The 13622-nt window shown below is 41.1% G+C and overlaps 1 long non-coding RNA gene across 2 annotated transcripts in view; it reads left to right on the top strand.

Moving 5' to 3' along the window:
- LOC131897656 (uncharacterized) overlaps positions 1-13622 on the top strand; it is an 84330-nt gene that overhangs the window by 68886 nt on the left and 1822 nt on the right. For both annotated transcript variants that reach the window (XR_009375758.1, XR_009375759.1), the window contains one exon: positions 459-607. This is a non-coding gene — a long non-coding RNA (uncharacterized LOC131897656). The remainder of the gene's footprint in view (positions 1-458; positions 608-13622) is intronic.

The following is a 13622-nucleotide window of genomic DNA, read 5'->3' as shown; positions in this document are numbered from 1 at the left end:
AAGTGGCAATAGACGCATGGGGTGAAGAGAAGGAGGAAGAAAAGAGGGACAAGAAGGACCAGGAGGATAAGAAAAATGAAGGGCAGGAGAGGAGGGAGACAGGCTGAGACAGAGAGAGGGATGTTTGTTGATTTGAGGAAGCTCAGGTATATGGATTTCCTCCTAGTGCTTTCTTTGATATTAGCTATAGACAGGATTATAGCATAGCTCTGTGTGTAAAGGGCACCAAAACCTCTGGTGGCAGTTGTTAGACAGATGCACAACATCCTTTGAGCAGGTAGATTGAATACGTTGAACTGTGATCCAGTGATAATGTTTCTACAGGAAGCCAGACTAGAACTGTCAAAATGGGATTGGACTTAGAGGAACTATTCTTGTGAGGCTAAATACAGAGGAATTGTGGAAATGCTTAATTACTTTGTGCCTTCCACTCAGCTGAACCTTGTCTCCTCTGCCAGGTGTTGTTCTCATGAGCATGCAGTTTGAGTCTGGGGAGTAGCAAGTTCCTCATTGATAAGAAGATCCTCCAGGTGTTTCATTTTCCCTAAAGTCAGAACACAGCAGGAACTTTCCATACCTGAAGGCAGGACTGGTTGCTTTAAGGAAGGTACAAATCCTCCACTTAATTATATTTAATTCTTTAAATGCTTAGGTGGAACAGTATTATTTCTTCTAGTAATAAGCCAAAGAGAATGATAAAAGTGTGTGTGTGTGTGTGTTAGCATCTCCACCAAATGTGTGCAAACATGGAGTTTTGAGAACAATGCTGTGAGCATACTGTCTCCTTGTCATAACCTGGTAGCCTCTCAGGGTCACATCATATTTGAACCATGATGGCCCCAAAGAGATTGTTTGGGGGCATTTATTGCTTAATGTTTGTTCTAAAATAGGAGGATAGACTAGATTAATCAAAGGATTCACATGCAGGCTTCATAAGACTACGTTCATTCATATCATAGTCAATGGGTTTTAGACAAATGATGTGATATTTTACTGGACACACTGTGGTTTCTCCTGCTGGCTTCTCTACAGGTAAACTTTAGACCCATAGTGTAGGTGCCTTCCTGAGGCCTCAATCTTTCTGCACTCTTGTGGAAATGAGTGGTTCTGCTTCTTTCTCTCATCACTGACAACCAGCCAGATGTGGAAAGGTTTGTTGGCCAGACATTGGGTTCATTTGCGAGTAGATTTAGAACCTTTCCCCAGTTCCTAGGGTTTGGTTTGGGTGGTAATATACTTTTCCATTTCTTTTTGGCCCATCCTCTGGCAAATCACTCTGGAAGATGTTGTCAGCAAATGCCAATCTAGAAACACAGTGTCAGGAGAACAAAAGGCTCAGGTTTTCTAAGGAGTCACCTCACCTATTTAGCTTGTTTAAATGTTTGCAGAGAATCTTAACTATTGATCTGGAAGGCACATTATGTAGAAAACTCATGTAGTGCGTGAAAGAACTGGTCAGAGGTTTTGGATCTCCTTTTCTTCTGCTCCCCATGATCTCCAGTATCTTGAGCTGCTCACAGAGCCCTGAAAACAGGACAGGAGATGCTGCTACTCATTCTACTGTCTTTTCTTCTGCCTGGTTTTACTCTTAGGGAATGTAGAGGAAGTTTTTAAGCAACCCAGTTGATATTTTGGATTTTTACTGCTGTTGCCTTATAAACAGAAAAGGGTCCAAAATGGCCCAGAAGTCATTGATTACCCTTGTCAGCCAGCAGCTGACACCCCAAAAGCTCCCACCTCATCTGTAGATTCTGTGCTGACTACTCATAAGTGCCCAGTCTCTTCCTGAAGACATTTGAAGTGATGAGTTGACAGACATATCTGTGTTTAGTTTTCATGAGACAAAGAAACAAACCAGTTTGTTTAAAAGATCATATATTTGATCTATATGATTAAAATAGTCTTCTCACAGAAACACAGGTAGTGTGTATTTTATATGTTTTACTTCTTTGTGAATTAATATAAGAGGAATATTATTTTGTGATTTCTTGAGACCTTCAAGGAAAATACCTTGTTGATTTAAGAGTGTCTCATTCACCATAACATGAAGCCTTAGGGCCAAACCTTTTTATAACAAGCATGCTCCTCGTCTTCCTGCCCAAACTGTCCATTGTCAGGTGCTGTATTTCCAGCTCTTTTAAAGACAATGAATTATTTATACAGGTGGCTGCTGAAAATGAAACACCCTTCAGAAAGGAAGCAAAAACATGAAAATTTAAAGAGTATGGTGTATTCCTAAGTTCAAATATCATGAGGCAATTCCTTTTTTTTTTTTTAAGCCATGACTTTCCATATTATCCATAAAAAGAAGTCTTAAATTTTAAACTAATTAACCACATTAATTTATTACTGTAGATTTCTTTATAGAAAATGGGTTTTTGAAATTAAAACAACTAAATGTATCTACTGATATGTGTTTCATGGATTGAAATTGTACTTTTCTATATTATGAAGTCCTTGTAACCCCAAACTTCCATGCATATATCCAGGAACTTGCTTGGTGTCTATACCTGAAGACAAAATTGAGCTTGCTATTTCCACACACAAGGAATATCCATTCATAGCCTCCTCCACCAGTATCTATAGACATCCTGTGTCTCAGATATCCAAGCAAGAAAAAGTCTACTTTATAGTATGAATCTTGCTTGTGTAGGTCAGTAGAGGGTGGGATCTGCAGATGGTGCTGTCTATAGGGGGTGCCATTAGTACAGGGCACCATCCAGTAGAAGATACTATCTGCCACTGGAGGATCCAAGAGACTAGGCTGTGGCACACCACACTGTAGCTGCACAGTTATGAAGGATGATTTTGAGATTCCTGTGGGTATCTCAATGAACTAGAGGTATTAAGGTAAACAAGCTATTTCTTCTCACAGCCACATCCATGGATGTACCAAGTCTGAGAGCTCTCACCTACATCAAGTGAAGTAAGATGCATAGAGACACATGCATGACACCTTCAAGAACTTAGTCCAGGACCTTTGGTACACTGGATTATTCTAATACCATTTCTCATTTGCTCAGGTCAAACATTTGAATTAATAATCTTTATTATTTTTTATACCTTAATTCTAATCCTTGAGAAATTCCTACCAGCTTTACTTTTCAAACATATTCAAGCTACAGCTCTCATGGTTCATCTTAGCCACCTTGACCTGGAGTACAGAATGCTCACAACCGAAGCTCCATGGCTTGTCTCTAGCCCCACCCTTGCCCTTTGTAGCTCCTTAGCTTAATGGCACACTTGAAACTTTGTCATGTGTCACATCTCTGCTTAGAAACCCTGTGAGGCTCCCAGTTCCCTCCTGATAAAATTGTTTCTGTCCTCTATCTTGCTGGGCTTATGGCAAGGCAGTACAAACCCCATGTCTTCTGTGCTCTGCTACTGGTTCACTCCTCTATGACCAGTTTTTCTTTCTTGATCTGTCTCCTGGGCAAGACGCCCACCCCAGAGCTGTGTGATGTCTGTTCCCCTTATCTGGACCCCCTTTCCTCAACATTATCTTATCAAAATCTTAACTGGTATGTTACATTTCCAAGAAGCTGTCTGATCAGGCCAATTAGGATAGCAGCCTAGCTTATGCCCTTTCTCCATGTCCTTATTTCCATTTATTTTAACACATACATACACACACACACACACACACACACACACACACACACACACACACACACAAATACAAATGCAAAACAAAAACTCCAGCACCAGTCCGTTTGGTATATACTATATGACTTTTTACTACATATGTTTGTTGTTTATTACCATTTCAGCCAACAAAACAGAGTTGCACAAGACACATGTTGTCTGTTTTTATGCCATGATGAATCTTAGAGATCTGGAAAATGGGGCTCAATGAATATTTGATTGCAGTGGGAATTTGCTCCACCTATGACTTTGCGTTATCTGGCATGATAGAGGTGGTACTTCTTGCCTGCCTATGTGACCTCTTCAAAGGGAAAGGGGAGGAGTCGTGAGCTCTTGAACATGGAAGGCTTCCTGGCATGTGGTTCAGAGACCTAATCTGGAGCTTTCCCCATCTTTCCCTGGGAGACAATGAGGCAACAGCGTCACTTCATTTTGTATCAATGAATCTGTTTTCCCCATAGAATCCCTTAATAAATTGATATAGACCATTGAGTCTTTCATTACAAGTGGCACCCAATGTAGGACCTAAACCCACAACCCTGAGATTGAGTCCTATGCTCTATCGATTGAGATAGAACTAGAGACACAATTAGCTTAATAGCCTCCTTCATAATTGTATTTATGCTTATTGAGACATATTACAGACCCTTGGTCTGGTTATTTCCATGGGTAATATTTTTAATTTCTAATTTTTTTAAAATAATAAAGTTTATTTTTTAAAAAAGCTTAAGTTTTGATTAATCTTTAAAAGTACAGAAACAATCTTTGTAACTACATACTTTTACTTTGTAGTGGTTTGAAAGAAAAATGTCCCCATAGTCTCAGGCTTTTGAACACTTGGTCCCTAGTTGGTGTGGTATAGCTTTGCTAAAGAAAGCACCCCTTAGTAGATTGATATATATATATATAGTCCATTGAGGCTTTCATTACAGTTGATGAATGAACAAAACATTTCCACAATAAACAAGTAGCACCAATCTCTCAACTTAATATAAACAAAGCAAACTTTCCCTGTTCTAGTCTACTCTGGTTGCCTGGAGAAAGCTACAAATGTTTATGTCTGCAATGCAATGGATGCAGAAGACAAAGTGCACCTTTTAAAGCTGAAGCTTCTGAGTCCCCATATACATTTTGTGTAGCTTAAGGATTCTCTGAAGACAGCTTGCAATAAAATGGTGACTTCCTCTCCTTCCACCTGCCCCAAGCTAGGCCAGCTAGCTATTCTGCTCCACAGAAAGGCAAACCTATTTATTACCGGCCTAATTCAACCTGATTGGAGGTCTGTCTGGATGCCAAAATGAGATGTAGTCCCAAATAAGTAATGTGCACAAGATATGCCCCTACCATATGCTTGGACCACGACTGCTCCTCATGCATATGGATCATTGGGGTATCTAATTTCTACTTTCAGCTATTAAGAATTTCCCATGACATGCCACAGCATGTAGGAATGTACTATATGTCACATAGGTCTCATTTCAAAAGTTTATCCCTTGCAAACGTTTCTTATTTCACCCCAAGTGGTAGGATGCAATTTATTTTCAATGGGAAAGAGTCCTGCTGGCCAACTCCTGCACTGGCAATCACGGTGAAGGCTCCTTGGAAGACTCACTAAGTGTCAGGCCCTTGCAGCAATGCTGAGTAGTAGAACATAACTGAGCCTGTGAGGCAACTTTGAGATACAAGTCGTGGCTGGCTCTCAGACTTCAACTTTGGCTTTGGATGATTTCACTCATTCTTAGTTCAATCTCATGAAACACCAGAGGTGATATCATTCCATCTTGTGCTGAACCTGGCTTGCATCGCTTCCTTGCTTTTGTCAAGAATCCAAAGCTGGCTCGTGGCATCTAGAGAAGACCTTGCAAACCTCACTCATAGGAAATACTCCTCGATGGGCATATGTGGCCAACTGATGCCAGTTCTCATGGGGCTTGTGGTTTAATTTTCAGTAGAAGACCATGTGGTACCTTTCCCAGGTCAGCTAAGTGGAGGCTTCCTTCCTAGGGAGACCATTCCTTACTCAAGGATCAGTCTATCTTCCCCAGCAAGGATCACTGTACCCTGGTGATCAAGAAATCATGAGTTAGTCATTGAAGATTTATAACATTACATCTCTATAGGCTTGGGGATCTTGTGAGGAATTGCAGAGACTCATCACCTGTGTCTGTGGTCTTCTCACAGACCCTATAGAGACTGACCTGTGTGATGGATAATGAAGGTGCATTTTTCCTTTCCTCTTGCCTTCTCCTTCATCTAGACTCATCTTGGAAGAAATGATGAAAAGTTTAAAATACCTTATAAACAAGTAGTGTTTGTAAATTCATTTATGGAGTCTGCCTAACACAGGCACTAGCAGTCATTCAATGATAGGACAGGGGACCTATCACTGGGATAGTCATAACTACACTGAGGTAAATACTTTGGGGAAGAATAAAGACAATTATTACTATAAAATTTTCATTTACTGTAAGTATATATAGTTTTTAAATAGGAGACCAAAGAAGGCTGGGAACACCTGGGGTTGTTTATAGTTTGTGAAGCCCACAAACACTTGTAGGAACATCCACTTTTGACAGGAACTTGTAGCTAGAGTTTTCCTGCCTGGCCCACAGTCAGGACAAATCTCTGTCACCTGCCAGTCCCACAGCCGCTCAGACCCAACCAAGTAAACACAGAGACTTATATTACTTACAAATTGTATGGCCATGCCAGGCTTCTTGCTAACTATTCTTATATCTTAAATTAATCCATTTCTATAAATCTATACCTTGCCACGTGGCTCGTGGCTTTCCGGTATCTTCACATGCTGCTTGTCATGGCGGCGACTGGCAGTGTCTCTGACTCAGTCTTCCACTTCCCAGAATTCTTTTTCTCCTTGTCCCGCCTATACTTCCTCCTGCCTGGCTACTGGCCAATTAGTGTTTTATTTATTAACCAATCAGAGCAACACATTTTATATACAGACCATCCCACAGTAGGAACTCTTTAATCAAAGTCTGTTCCACCACAGGAATGGTGTACAGAGGAAGTATTAATTTGTGATAGGATAGGAAGTATTAACTTGTGACCCATGCAGCAAATGTCCAGTCCTTTCAGTGACTGGGTGCTCTAGATACTCTGGGCAGATGATCTGGGGAATCAATTCAGATGACTCCATCCTCCATTTGTGGCCATGGATTATCACTCTTCAGTGTAACTCTGTAGCAGCAATTATTCCCCCACATGATCAGCACCCTGACTTTTCTTCTGGCTACTCTGTGAAGTCAGTCTAGCTCCTGAGACAGAGGAGCTTGGGTGTCCCTTGGGAGAATCCTCAGGAAGATTCCTTGCCTGGAGTTCATGTGGATGGCCCTTTGGAGGAATGTGTGAGAGCGGTGACAAATACCTTAAAGAAACCACTTTAAGGCCGGGCGGTGGTGGCGCACGCCTTTAATCCCAGCACTCGGGAGGCAGAGCCAGGCGGATCTCTGTGAGTTCGAGGCCAGCCTGGGCTACCAAGTGAGTTCCAGGAAAGGCGCAAAGCTACACAGAGAAACTCTGTCTCGAAAACCAAAAAAAAAAAAAAAAAAAAAAAAAAAAAAAAAAAAAAAAAAAAAACCACTTTAAGAAGACAATGTTTATTTTGGCTCACTGGTTTAGAGGGTTCATCCCAAGGTCACTTGGTTTATTACTCTGTGACCTGTGCCAGTAAGTCAGAGCATCAAGGTGGGAGCATGTGGTAGAGAAAAACAACTGAAATCATGGCCACCAGAAGGCAAAGGAGAGGCAGGAAAGTATCAGAGACAAGGTGTCTTTCAAAAGTATACCCCGGTGACCTACTTCCTCTAACCAGGCCATGTTTTCCAAAAGTCAGTTCAGCTATGAATTCATCAGTAGATTAGTTTATACATGAGGTTGGTGCTCTCATGGCCCATTCACTCTCAATAGCACTGCCAATCCAGGGACAGACTATCAATTCATGAACCCTTGGGAGTGTTCCAAATGATAATAAAACTTCTGTGGAGGCAAGGGTAGCACATTCAATGTTCTTCAGTGTATTATGTCTGTTGTACTTTTAACAAAATTAATATTTGTGCTTTTTTAAAGAATATGATTACCAGCCAGGTGGTGGTGGCACATGCTTTTGATCCCAGCATTTGGAAGGCAGAGGCAGATGGATCTCTGAGTTTGAAACCAGCCTGGTCTACAAAGCAAGTTCCAGGATAGCCAGGGCTACACAGAGAAACCCTGTCTCAAAAACAAACAAACAAGAATGTCAATACCAATAATACATACTTTAAATATGTTAATTACATTTTGCTTTTTATAGCATTGCATTTATTATGCATTTGGCAATGTTTTATTTGATTCTAGAACAATACAGTGAAGGTTCCTGAAGAGTTTGAACAGCAAGTAAGTTGTTCCTTTCTCTCTCCCAGATTCTTTGTCCCTTCAGGGAAGAAAATGCTCCTCAGTTGTCCTTTCTGGCTCTGTAGACGTAAGTGCAGTCTGCTTGGATCTGTCAGCCAGAAAGCAGAGTAGTGGGTTCATCCCTTGCCCCTCCCTTCCGTCCTTTATGAAAAATCCTACTTCAGTCCCCAAATGTTCCTAAGTGTGTGGACACCCAGGAGCATGGAGCAGAACAGGCACAACTGGCAGGCACATAGTGCAGAGCCTGACTCCCTACAGTTGTCACACAACTGTGTCTGGAGTGGGAAACAGGGACACACCAAGGTGAGGCCTCTGTTCCCCAGGTGGGCCTGCATTATCCTGTGTGTGCCTCAGATATATGTTCTTGTGCTCAGTTGACAAATAAAGTATTTTTTTAAAAAAATAAATGACTTCAGGTAAGAAATGGAACTTTTATATGAATCCTGGCTCAGACTTTCTATACATAAAAACAAAAAGGCATTGTGCTGTGTGTTCTGCAAACATTGGCTCTTAGTGGTACTGTTGGGTAACTGGCAGCTGGGTCTCTCTAAGCATAACATCACGGGTTTTATGTTAGGACCAAGATATAATATGATATCTTTCTAATTTTTATCTTAAACTATTTTTCGTAATACTTGTGAAAAGTAACATTTTAAACACATAATCTTACACAGAAATAATATATATTATATTTGGACAAAGTTTTCTTTTGTAATACAACATGTAAATTTTTTTTCAGCACAGAGGAAAAAATGATTGTTTTTGGGGGGGATGCTGCCTTAATTTTTCATGTTTTATAAAGGCAATATTTCTTCAACTAAGGAATTTGAGGTTTCCCCAAATTTTTTTCTGACTTTCCCCATATAAGCTGTAATCAAGACATGGGGTAGAAAGGATTGAAGGAGGAAGTTTAATACTGTGTTGTCTCTTCATTCTTAAACCTTGGTGTAATTTTCAATGGTATGCTTCAGGCCACCTATAAATATTGACGTTCTAGAAGGCCAATGGATGTTGAGGTCAGCCCGCCCAACCCTCAACTTAAGCTAGACTACAGATAGAGATAATATTCCACAATACCTCACTCACACAGTTATGTGATCAGTCATTCACAGCCTATGTCTCCCTGCTGTATGCACAGCATGTACATGCCTGCATAAACATTCTTTTTTTCCACTTAATACTTTATTTATAAAGAAAACCATAAAATAAACAAGTTAGAATACATATGGATAAATCACATTGTTTTTGAAGTAATTCTTTACCACACCACTTTGTTTCTAACTGTCGATTTCTTGTAGTCACATCGTAGTCAAAGGTCCAACCTGAAGAATATCTTCTCCTTGAATGTCTTCAGCCATTTGATTCGTCAGTGATTTTGGCCCTGAGGAGGATTGCTTATTTGGATGCTTTTTAATCCCTTTATTGACATTTTCTGTCTGCACACTTGAGGCTAATTCCCATACATTTCAGCAGATCTCTGCTCCGACCCTGCCACTGTTCTGGTGGATTGATGAACTTTGCGTAGAAACAACAGCTTCCTTCAAATAAAGGTGGATAATCATTGGTATATTGTCTTTGCCACTATATTACCCCCACAACAGACTGATGGCAATGGTCAAGAGACAGTCCGAATTGACCTACTCTGGTGATGGGATGGCCAAACACTCTAATTGTCGTGCTAGAAACCTCATCCAACTACTGAGGGATCTGGATGCAGAGATCCATGACTAGGCCCCAGGTGGATCTCTGGGAGTCCAATTAGCGAGAATGAGGAGGGTTTATATGAGAGAGAATTGTTGAGACCAAGGTCGGATAAAGCACAGAGACAAATAGCCAAACAAACGGAAACACATGAAATATGAACCAATGGCTGAGGGGTCACCAACTGGATCAGGCCCTCTGAGTGGGTGAGACAGTTGATTGGCCTGATCTGTTTGGGAGGCATCCAGGCAGTGGCACCGGGTCCTGTGCTCATTGCATGAGTCGGCTGTTTGAAACCTGGGGCCTATGCAGGGTCCCTTGGCTCGGCCTGGGAGGAGGGGACTGGACCTACCTGGACTGAGTCCACCAGGTTGATCTCAGTCTGTGGGGAAGGCTTTGCCCTGGAGAAGATTGGAATGGGGGGCGGGCTGGGGGGAAGGTGAGGGGGGGCGGGAGGGGGGAGAACAAGGGAATCTGTGCCTGTATGTAGAACTTAATTGTATTGCAAAATAAAAATTAAAAAAAAATACAAAATAAATAAATAAATAAATAAATAAATAAATAAAGCATTAAATGCCATGCCATTATGATTGGTGCCCACTATAAGCCTAAAAAAAAAAAAAAAAAAAAAAAAAAAAAAAAAAAAAAAAACCACAATCTAAGGAGACTCACTTGAATGTACTTGACTTTTTCCCACAATAATATAGTGGCAAAGACAATATACCAATGATTATCCATAAACACATTCTTATACATGCACACACATGCATACTTCAACATCCAGGCATACACAGCATGCCCACATACAAACACACTTGCCCCCACAAGGTCAGTATAATTTCATTTGCTTAGGCCTATTTCACATGTGTGTCAAGGAGGGTAGAATAGTTTTCCTGTGCTGCCCATACCTGACTCAATGCGAGTTAAAAGCACAAATGAATAAAAAGTGAACGATCAGATTCTTAATTTTAGCTCAGTTTCAGAAATGGAATCACTATCACTGTCAGTTTTTAACTAGGATCATGTTCAACACACAGCAGACTTGAGACCCTTTTGGGCAGGATGGATGACATTCATCCCCAGCCTCTACTTCCTCCAGACACCCCCCCCCCCAAGGACAAAGGCATCTGTGAGTACAGATGGGTCAGGGCATTTTGGATCATGAGCCTATCCACATTTACATGTCACTTTAAGTGCTGCAACCTGCACTGGTTTGAAATATACCAATTAGTTTTAAATGACAAAAGTCTCTGCATATCCAAAGAACAGAATGCTCTCCTAGGAGATGTGTGGAAACAGGTTTTACACATTATCCTGACAGACAGGAGAGGGAAGTAACAGTCACAGATCTTGCCAAAAACAACATTTATGAAAACTCCCCTTTTAAAAGAGCCTCACCACTGGCCATGGTACTGGTTTCTCCAGCTTACCTTCCTCCAGCCCCAGTTTAAAAATGTGAGGAAGGAATGAAAAAGAAGATTAGGTAATCTTCCTTACTAGCCAAATAAGCAGTGTATCTGTCTACCAGCTGAAGAAATGTTTCAGTATCTGGCATTTGAAACACAAAGATTCTTTGCATCAACTTCTTAACACAGTATCCTTTCTGCTTTTTTCATAATTTTTTCTTAAGATTATCTAGATTAAAACTTCAGTCACATGCATTGCTTTTGATTTTGTCTTTCACAAGAACTTTCAAAACTGTTCCAACACACATCGCAGACAGAATCATTACACATATTTGTAGAAAAACTAAAAACAAATTATGAAAATTTCCTGAGTTCCATGGACATTTTTAACTCTTTTTTTTTAAGTTTTCCATCTTAGAGATTGTCTTGCAAGACATTTACTGGAAGGTATATTCATTTGTGGGAGATGTTACATTTGCCTAAGCCTTGGATCTTTACAGTTTTGCTTGATTATTCAGCTGAATGGGGTTGGTCTTCACTGTCTTGTGTTTTGTTACTATTCATAGAAGTGTAAATGCCTTGAAATTGTACATCAGGATTGTCCTGTGGTGCTCATAGACTTTATCTGTTCTTTGCTCAAGTAGTCCTAGGCAGCAGGAAACTGATGGGTTTGCTTCCTCCTCACATGTAAGTCTTCCCACATGATTTTGGTACTCAAAGTCTTGGTAGTAGTTGGGCAGGTGGCTCTCCCCTAACAGTAAGCATATCTCTGCTCTGCAAACTTTCAGCTGTAGATCAGATGGCAGTAATGCCTGAGCAATCAGGGGGCTTGTGCTCAGCTCATAGGTAAGCTCTAGAAGGAGGTGGTATTTGGATTAGAACCGTATTCCAAGACTACCTCCACATGCTGACTGCAATTAACCAGAACTTTCTCTCTTACTTCAAAAATAAATAGCCTTCAAGTTGGGAAAAAGCTGGGGTTCTGGAAGGATAGAGTCAAGCTTCCCCTCAAGAAGTATGAAACCAATATCTCTTCTGGTGAAATCTGTTTTGGTGACTGCCTGGAGACATGGAGCCCACAGAATCTCTCTTGGCTACTTTCTGTGGACATGGTGTCTACAACATACCTTCTGATCATTGTATATGGGTGTTGTGTTTTTGACATCTCTCATGTTCATCATCTGTGGACTACACAGTGTCCATGACATCTCTTATGGTTGCTATCTAGGGAAATGGTACCCATAGCATCTCTCCCAGTTGCTGTCTGGGGATGTGAAGGTCATAGTATCTCTCCTGGTTACTGTGTGGAAACATGAAGTCCATAGTGTTCCTTATGGTTAGTGCCCTGGTATAATGTCCATGGCATCTCTCTTAGCAGCACAAGCTACTCAGGAACTGTGAAATCAATACCTTTCCTGGAAGATGGCACTGTGCTCACCCAAGTCGATAACTAAAGGCTCCCTCTTTCTCGTTCTATGGTCTGTTCCACTACTTATCTGCCTATGCTATCTCCCAGCAATCCCAGAATCCTAGGCCACACTGCCCTTCCTTAGTGGAATCCCACTAACTGGCCACACAGGCCCACACCATGACCTTCTTGGTCAAAATGCTTCTCTGTCACCTTTGCCCTCTCATCATCTTCTCACCACAAAACCCAAGAGAGGATTTTCCACCATTAGGTCTTGTCTTCCTTTTGTTCTGGCTTCATATATATCTCAAAGTAGATGTCAACCTCCCGCCACCCCCGCCACTGGCCTATGATGTTGGAAGCTGCCTAGCTCTTGGTCTGTACTTGTATTTTTCCTCATTGCCCAAGGTCACTGAGCTCCACTGTCTGTCTCTGGGCTTATTCTGCCTACCAAAGAGGATTTTCTTCACCTCTTAATCTTTAAAGTAAAAATCTTTACTACATTAAATCCTAGAAACAAGAAAAAGTAGCCTTGCTTCTCTTCTATGTCCAAATAAAAAGAAAATAAGTATTTTACAGTGTGAGAACATGTGCATCTCTAATCTCATTCAGACCCTGTCTTAGTTAGGGTTTCTATTGCTGTGAAGATACACCATGATCACAGTAACTCTTATGAAGGAAAACATTTAATTGGAACTGGCTTATAGTTCAGAGGTTTAGTCCATTATCATCATGGTTAGAAGCACGGTAGCATGTAGGCAGACATGTGCTGGAAAAGGAGCTGCGAGTTCTATATCTTGATTCATAAGCAGCAGAAGGAGACTGTCTGGCACACTGGGCATAGCTTGAGCATATGAGACCTCAAAGTCTGCCCCGATAGTGACACACTTCCTTCAAGGCCACACCTACTCTAACAAGGCTACACCTCCTAATAGTGCCACTCTCTATGCGTCAAGCATTCAAATATTGCAGTCTGTGGGGGCTATACTTATTCAAACCACCACAGACCACCACAGACCCCAATCATTGTGCAGCACACAGTCCTAGTGGTG

This window comes from Peromyscus eremicus, chromosome 22, assembly GCF_949786415.1.
Source record: "Peromyscus eremicus chromosome 22, PerEre_H2_v1, whole genome shotgun sequence".
NCBI classification, from domain to species: domain Eukaryota; kingdom Metazoa; phylum Chordata; class Mammalia; order Rodentia; family Cricetidae; genus Peromyscus; species Peromyscus eremicus.
Note: the sequence above shows the minus strand (reverse complement) of the source record. Positions and strands in the feature narration are given on the sequence as shown.